We start from the raw sequence: 13,116 nt of genomic DNA, 5'->3' as shown, positions 1-13,116 counted from the left end.
TGCAAATTTCGATTTTCTAATCCTCTCTATTCTTTTCACTGAAAAGTTAACGCTTTCCCGTCATTTTCCCTGCCTTATATTAGCTTATATTTTTAAGCTTTCCTGTAGTTTAGGGATCCCACAATATGGATATGATATTATGAGGCATAATTTGCTAAATGGCATGATTATGCAGAAGATCAGACTGATTTAGAAAAAAATGAAGTTGTTTCCATCATTTAGGAGAGTTTTTATTAAAATTTACTGAAATACCGTAAAACCCCACGTGAAAGCCCTGGGTTTATATATCTTTCATAAGGGGTTTTGGGTGGGCTTGTAAACGGGAGGGCTTGTATCCAAGGAGACATATAAGCGGAATGAAAAAAAATATATATATATTTCGGAACGACGCAATAAAATGTATCTGAGAAACGAATTAAAGCTAACATACCATCATTTTTAGAGCTATTACCCTATTACACTATTAGCCTAAAACTTTCGATTAAAAATTTTGATGTTTGTAAAGAAACGCAAAAGGAAGGCACTTATACATTAGATAGCCTTATATCGAGGGGGACGGGGGGGGGGGGCAAATAGAAGCAAATAGAAGGGCTTATATCTGGGGATGAGGCTTATAACCGGGTTCCTTAACGTGCGATTTTACGGTTGGTGGCTTGTCTATGGTTAGGTAGATTACACGTCAATAACAGAATGATGGAATCTTTGGGCGGGTTACACGGTGACCATTTTCCTATGAACGTAAACAAAACACTTCGGAATTTCACTAAACACTGAGACCCGACTGCCAACTCACAACGAAAACGCCACCACCGCAAAAGAAATGGGACAGAGAAATGAATACGTTTCATAAAGCTTTGCTCGTGAAATCTAAACAAAAGCGAATAAGAATTGCACGGCTTTTTTAGGGTCTTACATGTAGCGCATTTCGAACTCTCCACAAAGTGCCCTCCTCTAGTTTGTAGACTCGTTAGCTAACATTCGTAGATTGAAGTGTTTGAACTCACCTTGCTCTCTCACGATCTTTGTTTCTCTCACTGACTCTCCAATTTTGAGGTGACAAATCACTGAATGAAAAGGGGGTTTATATAGAGATCTCTCCTGAACGTAATTCAATTTATTGAAGTGCATACAATCACGTATTCCCAGGGCTACAAATAATTCGTCAGTTATTCCTATTTTAAGGCAGCTTAGGCTGGTATTGTTTTCTCACAGAATGAACGGCTTCAAATTTGATAATAATTAAATAAAAAGTCTTATCAAACAGAGAAAAGTTGTTGTTGTTTTCATTCCAATTTCTCCGCTCTTCTACACCTAAGTTTTCCACATTTTAACTCAGTTTGATCATAGTCACTAGCGGGGAATGGTTATGAAGTCCAACAAAGTTCTTTGTCGTGTGTTTTGTTCTCTTTCATGGCTTTGACCGCGCACAAAACACATGTACAATAGTTGTTTACTGCTGACTGAGGAACTAACCATACAATAGAAACGGCGTTTCGGTCAAGCAAAACATGCAAAGTGTATGAGCTCAAAACAAAAGATTGCGCATGGTCGTGGACCTTCCAACATAAATTTTGGTATCTTTGTTTGCTCCTTTGATGTTTAGCGGACTTCATAACCACCCACCTCTAATAACTATAGTCTGAAAAATCATATGCTCCCGTTAAATGCCGTTTCTGTAGAATTTTAATTAGCTAGCTAACGGTCGATGAAAGAATGCTTTCATGTCTTTGTCTGGCAACGTACGGGGTGGGGAGGAACCTCTTCTGCACGGAACACTCGAACAAGCGAGCATTCTTTGAACAATAGCTAATTGCACAATCACACAGTAAAAAACGTTCCTTTGTAAATCTTCAAGATTAATTCTTAGAGAGGTTTCCGAAAATTTTCCGCAATCTCTGGATATCTTCAGAAACTTTCATAGATCTTTGTTGATTCACATAAGCTGTTAATATTATCATTGTGACAGCTTCTTTATGCCCACACAATAGATCTGTGAACAATCACAGCTCGTTAATGCACTTTTACAGTCTTTAGAATTTGTTTTCTTTCAACACAAACCTTTAACCGAGCCCGTTAATACGACTTCTCGAGTCGAGCGCACGTAAGACAAGACAAATACAAACTAAATCAAAATTGTGTCGAGTTTCAAACATGCGCTAGTCTTGTTCGCCGCAGTGAGAAGAATTTCGTGTTACCGTGAGGTCGTAGTACTTGATGTGGCTCTTATGTATATCTTAATTACAACTCTAAAACTTTGAATCGAGCTGAAAATTAACCCTGTTTCTTATCGATTGCCAACATAGAAGAGAATATATAACACAAGAGTAAGTTGCCAAGACAAATGTCTTTATTCGCATTTTCATTATGTCCCCTAGCTCGTAAACGCTGTTTCACCCTTTAAATCACATTAATAAATGAAGAACCACTAAGAATTCATCGTTGCCGTGACTACGCCCATCATTCCCGGATGTAGATATTGCCATGAGGATTAGCAACATTATTGGTGAGGTGATTTAAGGCGTTAGTGCCGCAAGGATCATGGGTAGGCCAGTTAGTGCGAGTGTTCCCATCAAAGTAATAATATTCCTTCAGTCGCGTGGTGCTCTGGGAACGAATCAGATCAGGGCCCACGGACATACCACCTGGGTTTCCAGCGGTGTTAAAAATAAGCTCGTCGGGAACATAGCCATGACACTTGGATGCGACATTCTTGATGACTTGACACTACAGAGTTCCTGGCCTGAATTCCAGCAGACTTCCGGTTCCTTCTTTGCAAGCGATCCAGTGGTTGATGTTAGATTTGATCATGAACTCGTGGCCCAGTTTCTTCCACAGGTTGAAGTTCATGGCGTTATAGTCTGTCTCGCTGACAGGAGCTGTGGTCGACACTGGGATGTCACCATAGGTTGGCCAGCTGGGACGTGGGGTAATGGCATTTGAAGTAGTCCTAAAACCTCTGTTAAAAGAAATGCAAAGACAATGAGTTCCAACGCTAAGAATATCGTGTTTATACGTTGTGGGAGAAATGTGAACCGACATGCAATATTTATCCTATATTTCTCGTTTAGTACCGGAGTTTAGGCCTAAAACCAAACTTTCATGAAGTCTACGGTAGAGAAGTTTTAGGCAGTTTGGAAGCTAGCTTACTACATCTACTTCAACGTTAGCCTTGAATGAACAGGATTATTTTCTTGAACTGAGTTAAGTTGGTAAGTTTAGTATGCCCGTTACAGAGTAGTGCAAACTTAGCGTGTATGAGTTTAATTGTCCGCCTTGATAACCTCATGTAGACCCGCTATGTTATCTGTAAGAACTTCAACAGAATTAACCTCTTAGTTCCTTGTTGCCAGGGTGAACCTTGAGAAAACCCGCTTAATCGTCTGAATAGACAAGACAGTGTGAACGCTCAGAGAAAAGACAGTGTGAACGCCCAGCTTCATAAACAAGAATAATCAGAGGCAGCTGTAATTGCAAGTGGCAAAATTGCCGATGTGATTAGTTCTTCTACAATTTGCTTTTTTCGAAACGTTTTGTTGTTTCGAACCGCCCGATTCCCTTCTGTTTGGTATTTAATTACAAGAGAATGTCATAATCTCTTGGTATTTATTAAGGTGCCTGAAGTCCAAGTATAGATGAATGATCTCTAACCACGAATAAATTGGATAATTAGTTTTATAGATTCTTTGCATAAATGGCGCCTAAATTAGAATGACAATAGTTTATACATCCATAGCCTCGTTCTCATGTTTTAAGACAAAGGATTTTTTTTACATGATTGTGAGGCTACGGATGTATAAGCATTGTTATTTAAATGTAGGCGCCATTTCTGCAAAGGGTCTATTACTTGAAGTTTGTAAAAGTGTAGCTGTAAACTAGAGTCCAGCCTCCGCCATCCGTTTCCTGATCGCAGTAGACCTGGGTCGGGTGTTCGCCATCGGGATTAATCCAGTAGACGCCAGACTCCGCGCCTTTCTTTCTCTGTTTGATTTCCTTGCAAGATTTAGCCGCGTTCTTCTTGTTTAGGGCTAAAAATAGGCAGATAGGAAAATTTCACCAATCATCTGATAGATCGAACTAGCTCAGGAGAGAATATTTCACTCTTGGTTGCTGCAAATCGAAGACGATCGGCGCTAATATGTGCATAATGAATTAAAATCGAGCAAAAGTTTCTTCGAATAGGTTTTCGTCCAAAGTTAATTGTTCAATAAATAATTTATCAGTTAATTGATTACTATGAGAACTGACTAATTTTGGTGTATTTTCAGACAGAATAAAATTATAATTTCTCTCACACACTTACCATAGAGCAACTTCTTCTCATTACATTGTGGTTTCTTTTCAGGAACTGTTCAAAAGAATCGAAACGAACGCTTAGCATCAATACAAAGTTTCTAAGCCAGGAGGCCAAGGTTAACCTCAACGTACGCACAGTGGCTTTACTTGGTCCAAGTACATAGCTCGCATGTGCTTCAATCGTTTCAGCACACACTGGTACAGCAGGAATTGAGAAGACCGGCGGAACTGCAAATCTAATACTGAGTTTTAAGACACACGTCCGAGCGGATCATGGGTAAAAATTCGAAGACTTAAACGACGCGTAACCCTCTCATAGAGGTAAACGTTTTTTTACGTCAATCCCTAAGTTCCATATTTTTTTACTAAGTTTCCTTGTTTTCCTAATACAGTAAAAAAAAAAAAAAAAAAAAAAAAAATGCGTGTAGGAACCTAGTGTAGGAACCCAGAATACAATTACGAATCTATTTTGCCAGACTTCAAAAAATGTAGATTCATACACGCAGGTTTTTACTGTACTCAGAGCGGACGTCTCTTTTCTTACCTTTGTTTCCACAATATCTTGCTCTGCTCTGACTAGGTCGAGGCAGTTCATAAATCCAAAATCCTTGGCATTTCATAATTGTAATCGTTGTTCTCTTAAAGCAACAGGCGCCATTTTTGGCGAAGCAGACACTTCTTTGGCAATGTTCGCCTGGCGCCAGACCATCAGGGTGAGCTGTCTGTAGGAACCCGGGGTATTTGGCGCCGCAAGATGGCGGCCTTAAGCATTCTCCAATCGTGTCTCTTGAGGTTAAAATCAAAAAGTGCTTTATCAAAAAGAGTACATGGAAATATTTTCTTTATATATCAGAGTTTCAAATAACTTTCTAAACGATAAAGTTGGGAACTGATTAGTGTACCTACTGTTCCACATAAAGTGAACCTCTCGCCCACGAACCTGTGTGGCCGTACTCAGGGGTTTTTAAAATACGAAAATGAGTGACTAACCTGGGGGTGGTAATCTGTCAATCTTTGGGTGGGGCTGTGCCACTGAGAAATTGAAACCCTTACCCTTAAATAGAGCATGATCAGGTTCATTTAACCCTATTCTAGACTAGTCAGGCACAAAAAATCCCTACCCTACCATCGTATAGCTATTTTCCATGCAGAAACTCGCTATCGTATAGTCCAACATACGCTAACATAACCAATATCATACAAAGTCACTTCCGAGTTTTAATTTAAATTATAGAACCCCGGTTAAATAGCCCTGTCCTTGAAACGTCACCCTATGCTAGACCGAAACTGTCTGATTTCTATACCCTATTACTGACTAAATTGCCTGAAAACCATATGCATGCCCTACACAGCGGCACATACCCATACAGCTTGTACTATAAGGGGGTGCCCACTTCCAAGGTTGACTAAGCGTTATACAAGAGAAACAAGTGTCGGTAAAAACCAGATTGTCGTGTAAACCGGACTGTTGTGATACCAGGTTCCTCTTTACTCACATGTCGGCCATTTTGTCTCCTGCGTCACCAGTAAATCGATACCAGTCCAGTCCCCAGTTGTTGTTCTTGTCTGATTTTGTCGTCAACTTGTTGTAACCTGCAGCTCGATTTTCTTCACTCAGTTCCAGATAGTCATCACACGGGTTGTAATAGTAGCCACCATCTTTAAGAAATCGGCTCTCTTGGTTGAATTGATCAGATTTGGTTAATATAGCGAGATATCAAGGCTAGAATACGAGCATCAGCGTCACCGAGTTTTTCTAGAAGTCTAACTAAAAACAAGTACAGTGCAACTCGATCTAAATCAGCCCCAGAAATATAATCCGTTGTTCGAAAGCCAGTTAACACCGCTAACCAAGGATCAAAATATAACCGAAGTATTAATTTTCCTAGTTTGAAATGTTTCTGATTTTTGTTCACTGCTTATGTTTTGTGTAGTTTTCGAGATGAGTTAAAGTCAAAACTGAAGGACAAACAATATTAACAGAAAACCTCACCAAAAAGTTACAAAACTGAAATCAAAATTCTCGCTAATCTGGGTTAGCTTATTTAAAATCTGACTAGGTTTTTCGATTCGAAGTTTCCATATTTTGTTGTTAAAATTTGCTTGCTGTCATTTAAGAACGTTGTGATTCTTTAGAAAATAGCCCAAAGAAAATACACGCGCGCGCTGATTGGTTTAAAATCGTGTTTCTATTAAAACTCGATCAGAAACACAGAACTAGCACGAGCTCTTGGCGCGAGCAAAAAGAATTTACATTTTGAAACAACGTTTCGTATTTCATTCGTTGCGGAATTTTCAAAAAGAAATAGAAAACATGCATGTACTCCGTGTTTCTATCGAGTTAAGAAACATTCGTGGAAATTTGGGAGAACTCGCCAAAAAAGCTGTGGAAATACTCTCCTGTCGGCTCGTGTTCCCAGCGGCACACTTATCAGTTCTCGCTCTCCGAAACTTCCACTCGAAGTTACATGTTTTTCATTTCTTAATTAAAGATCGCTTCCCTCAAATGAGTGCCACCCCTGAACGTGCGTTGCAACCAGAACGCTAAATATTTAAAGAGTGCCGCGCACTCAATGCAATGGAGTATAAATATGATAATTACTATTATTATACATTGAACTCACTATCTCTCTTCTATTGGCCGAAAGCGTACAGTGAATTTTCGAAATCATCGCCTGTGACGTCATTTCTGCAGATTAGACAATAATAATGTCAAGGACACTCAAAGTCACGGGCAATCATGTCAAGTTTGCGCGCTTTGTGTTGCTTGCCGTAAGTGAAGAAGTAAAAACATGACTTCCATTTTTTTCGTTCAATGTATAATAAAACAATTATTACGTTCGGTTTCTGTGATATCCAGAATAATCAAGGTCTCGGTAAGGGTTATCAGCCTCAGCCTTCGGCTTCGGTTGATAACCCCTACATCGACCTTGATTATTCTGGATCTCGCAAAAACCTCATCCAATAATTGTTTATAAATGTGCACTTACTTGCATTTTTCACTTCTGAAGCGAAGCTCGCAATAAACAGGAAACTAACAGTCGCAAAGTTAACCATCGCGTAAACCTGTTCTGAGTATAACAAGCAAAACCAGTTTCCAACGTCATCTTTATTTTTTCAAATGATAAAGATTAGTCACGACTGCCTTGTTTTAGGAGGCAGCGTGGCCGAGTGGTTAGGGCGCTCGACTTGAAATCCGGAGGTCACGGGTTCAAGTCTCGCTCTGACCACTTAGTTAAAGTTGTTTCTCGGTGGACCCTAGTTCAACTCCTCGGTCATGCTTGCAAATAGCTAACTGGTCTGACTCCCGCCAGTTGGGGTTTTTAAGCCTATTATGTTTAGTTGATGTAACTGGGTTTTTTTTCAGTTCAAGTGGCATGCCTGTGAACTAGCTAAGTGTAGCTAAGCGCATTGACCACTATCTATAAACAACAACATTTGAATTTTTAAGAATTAAACTGAGCACTTGATCATTCCAAGTAAATTCATTCAACATTCTCTCAATAAGATGAGGCCTAATTACCAGTATATATAGTTTGATTGCCTTTAACCGAGGAAGCATTTACACAGCTTTCGTATATTTGCAGTCAATTTCAAGTTTTGACTAGTTTCTTTAGATACAAATTAAACGTTTAATTAACAATTCAATTGTGTTGTTGCACTAAACAAATGTAGAGATGTCTTAACTGAAAGGACCAACTCGTAGAACAACTGCCTTTCATATAACAGTGTCAACATCAATTTAGGTACCATGGTATTTTAGCGCCTTAGCCGAAAATGCAAAGCCTTTATTCCTATAATGAACTATTCAGGGAAGCTGCGCCCGTGAAGGTTATACCTTTTTCAGGCTGGAGGTACACAGAAGAGTAAGAATTTCATGTGATTAAGAATAGGAAGGGTACAGAAAACTGCTATTTAGGCGTCCAAAATGCCTTTCGAAATAGCTCAAACAAAAGCACCAAACAGTAGAGTCAAATATTGTAAGAGGTTAGTTATCCAAGGCTATAAAAACGTGATGTAATATGAAAGAGGTAACCATTTTCCGTGGAAGGTATATAAAAATGTTAGGTTTTCTGTCAAATAAAGGTATATAATAGGGCAATGGTTTGAAGCTCGGGGTGGGAGCCTCCCCGTAATTATAAACGTTATTAGGTACCCTCGTTTGGCTTCATTCGTGAAAGTAAAAATGAAAGTAGAAATGTGTTCTCAGCACCTTTAAATTATACAAGGACTACTAAGTGCGACGAGGAAGTTGCAACGAGGAAGGGAATGTGGAGTATTTCAATTACCAGAAATCCTGTGACTAGGCTATTGTAGCTCATTAAATGTATAGGTTTTCTCATGTTTTAAATGATGAAGTTTTTTTTTTTTTTCAAATTATCAACACGTTAATGAAAATTAGGCGTTGGAGATGCAACGATGAAAAAATTGTGACTACAGCAGGATCTATATAATTAAATACTTGTCGATGTAGAACTTCACTCCCCAATCCACAGAAACAAAATTAAAGTTTGCATCACACGCCTGCCCTAAATAGCTTCGCACGGGCTTGCAAGTACCTCGTTTAACACCAACTCTTGGAATGTAAACGGTTTCATTACTTTGCAATTGCATGTGCACGAGTTTCTCCTTTCAGTTAAGAACTCTTCAACAACACAATTGAGGACGTTTGCGCGAACATGTTCTGCTTGATAGATTTTCTTCATTTTTCGCTCAACGTAGAAAATTGGTAGAGAAAATGATCCATCAAAAGAAAAATAGGGGTCACCGAACGCTCAAGATCGTTAAATTAAGGCGAAGATATATGGCAATAGCCATGTGCCTTATCATTGTTCATTTTATTACTTAGCGCGCGCTCGATGCCTGACGTGGCGTGCGAATTTGCGTGCTCAGTAAGGATGCACAGAAACAATTAGCACGAACGTCCTTAAAGTGTTAAGTGAACGTTTAATCTAAAGAAAGTGGAGAAATCTAGCAATTGACTTGGAGTAAAAATAGGTGTGTAATTGTTCGTTCAGTGAACAGCAGTCAAATTATTGGTGTTAATTGGGCCTCATCTCATTAAGGAAATGTTGAATGAATTTTCTTGGATTTCAATGAATGGCCCAGATATTACTCGTGATCATAAAATTGATCAAAATTTATAACATGACCCCTTTAATGGAATCCACTTTATTCACTGCATGGCAAAATAACGACATTTTCTCTCTTTTATTGTGAGTCATATGAAACCTTTTGGCATATCACTGTTTTGCCAGTTTTTCTATATAGAGTTCTCCGCCCTCTTGTTGGACGCGCGGACAGAATTCTCGACGTAGTACATACTGGAATCTAGAAATTTTTTTTTTTATGCACGCCCCCTTTTCCCCCCCCCCAAAATGTTCCTCTACGTCAAAACTGAGTCTTTATCATGAAAAGTAAGGTCCTTTTGACCTAACGTTGTACAGTGAACTCACCTGGAACTGTTCAGTTGTCGCTAGCTCCAGCACCAGCTCAGCGCAGAGGGAAATGAACAATTTTGATTCTCTCGTCTCATACAACCCAACTTATTTACCCAACTGTCCAATTCTTCCTGGGGTGCAAAAATCATTTTTATTTGTTGCCGTTCAGTAATTAGTTTCGGCACTTTGTAAACTCTTATCTACTAATTTTGTTTTCTCTTTACTTTCATTTACTGACAAGTTACTGTATGTACATGTTGGCCGAGAAATGAAAAACCTAGAGAATCCTTCCTTTCATCTCTCATTTTTTCGGGTCTTCTGCTCAATAACCCAGGTTTTAGTATCTCCCGGTATCGGTTTCAAATGTTAAATGGGGTTCTCGTACTTGAACGGAATATTGTATCCTCGGTAATATTCGGACGTCTTCGGCAGATCGAATATCGGAAGGATTATGAGCTCGTCACAAACAATTAACAGTACTGTCGTCCTTCGAGAAATCATTCGAGGTTTAATCTTCGCGAAAAATATTCGGTAGTTGTACAAATGTTTCTTTTCTAGGATAACAGGGTTAATTCGAGTTGTATTAAATATTGAAATGTCATAATTGACGTAGCCTTGTCTTATTCATTAATCCATTTGTTTTTTTCTTGTTCTGGTAGAGATGTTATTATTACAATGCTACTCTGAAATCCGAATGAAAATAAAATTATGTTTATACCTATAATAAAACAATTGCGCGAAACATTTTTTTGCAATTTCGGTGAAAAGAAATGAAAAGTAAATTAAGAAACCTGGGAAACTAGCCTAGGCTAGATTAATTACATTGCGCACACAGTCTTGGCTGTGATTGGACGTCGGCCGTACCCTATTGTATAATAACGTCGTGTAAGAAATACTTGTCGTGAATTGTAATACTACTTGAAATAACTTGTAATTTGTTATAGCGGTGGTGAATTGTAAGGTGTAACAGTTCTTGTGTTTTGTAACAAGGCACCTATCTCAAAATGGTAATATCAGGTTGTAAGTTTTTTAATAATCAGAGCTGCCGTTAATTGTGATAACACCTTGCCGTGTTTTGTAATAACCTGCGAGGCGGCTCTTAAATTAAATGTGATATTAGTGCCTATCATTACCCCATCTCCCACTTAACTCTAAGAATATAATGTAAGAATATGTAATGTCAGAACTTAAAACAAGCTAACGACAAAACAATCGAAACAGCCGAAAAACCTTAACACGTTTTTTTGGGTAAAGTACTTATTTGTATATGCACATCCGATGTCAAATAATTTGCGTCAAACTTGATAAAAGAATAAAAATGGGCGATACTGAAAGTGCCTTACATAAATAACAAATTGAAACAAAAAGCAACTGAAACCGAGTTAATAATAATAATAATAATAATAATAATAAAAAGTTTTCTGATCTTAACATATCCTCTGGCAAAAAAGTGGATAACCGCCAGAAAATTACTACAACGAAAAAATAAAATCCCAAAGTAGGCGAAACAAGAAGCTCAGACCAAAGTTAATCACTCAGCCTTTTGCCGATAGCTACCCAAAAATTTCTTGGGAGTGTTCGGTTGTCTATAAACTAGAGAATAATATTCGATATCAACTGTAAGAATGCATCCCAAGTGAACGACAAAGACTATCACTTTCTCTCTCTAGTACGACCACGTTGTATTTCGCCGGCACTAAAGGTTGTCAAGAACTGAAGTACCTAGAATCAACCACGAGACCATGGAAATCATGGAGGGTGCAAAGAGCTAGTGGCCAGCGGTTATGCGGGTGCAGATGAAAAGAGAATACTCGGACGAAATACGCGGAGCGTACGAACAAGGCGACTCGCAAACAAATTAAAGGAAAACACGTACAATCACTACAACAGATTGACCTGACTGGTTTTTGCTGTTTTTTTTTTTTTATGTGCTATTTGCCATAAAAAAAGAATAATAAAAAAAGATACAAAGAAATTGCAGCTAATAAAATATGCAAAAAATAGAGAAATAATGGCCAGGGAACCTAATGAAAACCACGGGGCTTGTGAGCTTAGGTTCCCTCACAAGAAATGCCAGCATGGCTGAAACTATACATTAGGGACCTGACGCATATACGACCGCGACGGCGAGGACGACGCCTACTAAAAAATGTGTTTCTGTTTTACTTTGAAATTTCGCATGTATTTGGAACTATCCAGTGTGTCTGTCGGTATTAAAACTTGCCCCTGCTGAATATGTTACGAATGCGTTCAATAGGCCCTTTGCACGATCCGGTCACATGGTACGGAATAAATTATGCTGGGACGCAAGTTACACAGTGGGACTTTTAAAACAAAGGAAAGTCGGGTTAGACTGGTTCGAGTTCCTTTGGTTTGGAAGTCCCACTGTGTAACTTGCGTCCCAGCATAATTAATTCCGTACCATCTGACCGGATCGTGCAAAGGGACTATTCCAAATAGAAATACGAAAAATTAGCCGTCGTGGTTCACGTTCTCCAGACAACGCAGAATTTGGTCATTTCACGATGCTGTTTTGCACGTGCACAGCCATTGTATTGCTCATTAGATTTTTTGTTTGGTGACGTTCTCGTTGCCGTTGCCGTCGCGTTTTGCGTAAGGTCCCTATTATCATAATAAATGACGACTCGACAAGCCATATTTGTACGCTTAATTTGCTTAACAGAATTAGCAAGGATCATGTTAAACGCAATGGTGAATCACGCATTTAAAGAAAGGAGACACTCTCTTAAATTTGGAAGACATATAAACTCTTGGTCTTCGGCCATCGTAGCTTGATTAAAAACACAAAACAAAACATGTTTTTAAAATGTTTATCACCGCTGTTTGTTTCATATATATATATATATTTGGAAGACATGTTTCGGATACATCAGTTTCAGGATGTTTACAAGTGACAAGACCAAATATACAAAAGGTGATGGAAAATTACAATACTAGCTGGAATAACGTAGCTAATTACAAACAATATGCGAAAAAGATCACATATTTGCCATATAAGGGATAAGGGCTGAGAATGACTTTTCCATATATGGTACAGCATTCTTCTGAACCTCATATTGTCATAATTGGCCGTTTTCACAGTAGAGACGGATAACCCGTCGTAGACGGTTATCCGTCCATTATGGATAATTCGTCTTAGTGTGAAAACGGAACGGTGTTCATTTTAGACGGATAATCCGTCTATTTTTATCTGTCCGATTATCCGTCTATATAGACGGATAATCGGACGGATATCAATAAACGGGTAATCCGTCTAGACGGATTATCCGTCTCTAGTGTGAAAACGGCCATTATTAGGCATTTGTGTCGTTTATCGACATTTTAGGTTTTCAAGAGCAAAAGATGCTGGGAAGATTCTTAT

General features: G+C 38.7%; 1 protein-coding gene and 1 pseudogene across 1 annotated transcript in view; both read right to left on the bottom strand.

Moving 5' to 3' along the window:
- Window positions 1–13,116, bottom strand: part of LOC145488068 (uncharacterized) — a 136,217-nt gene that overhangs the window by 53,967 nt on the left and 69,134 nt on the right. The window lies entirely within an intron of this gene.
- Window positions 2,458–5,989, bottom strand: LOC145487937 (uncharacterized; annotated as a pseudogene).

The sequence above is a fragment of the Orbicella franksi genome, chromosome 5 (assembly GCF_964199315.1).
Source record: "Orbicella franksi chromosome 5, jaOrbFran1.1, whole genome shotgun sequence".
Classification (NCBI taxonomy): Eukaryota; Metazoa; Cnidaria; class Anthozoa; order Scleractinia; family Merulinidae; genus Orbicella; species Orbicella franksi.
This window is presented reverse-complemented; position numbering and strand designations above follow the sequence as displayed.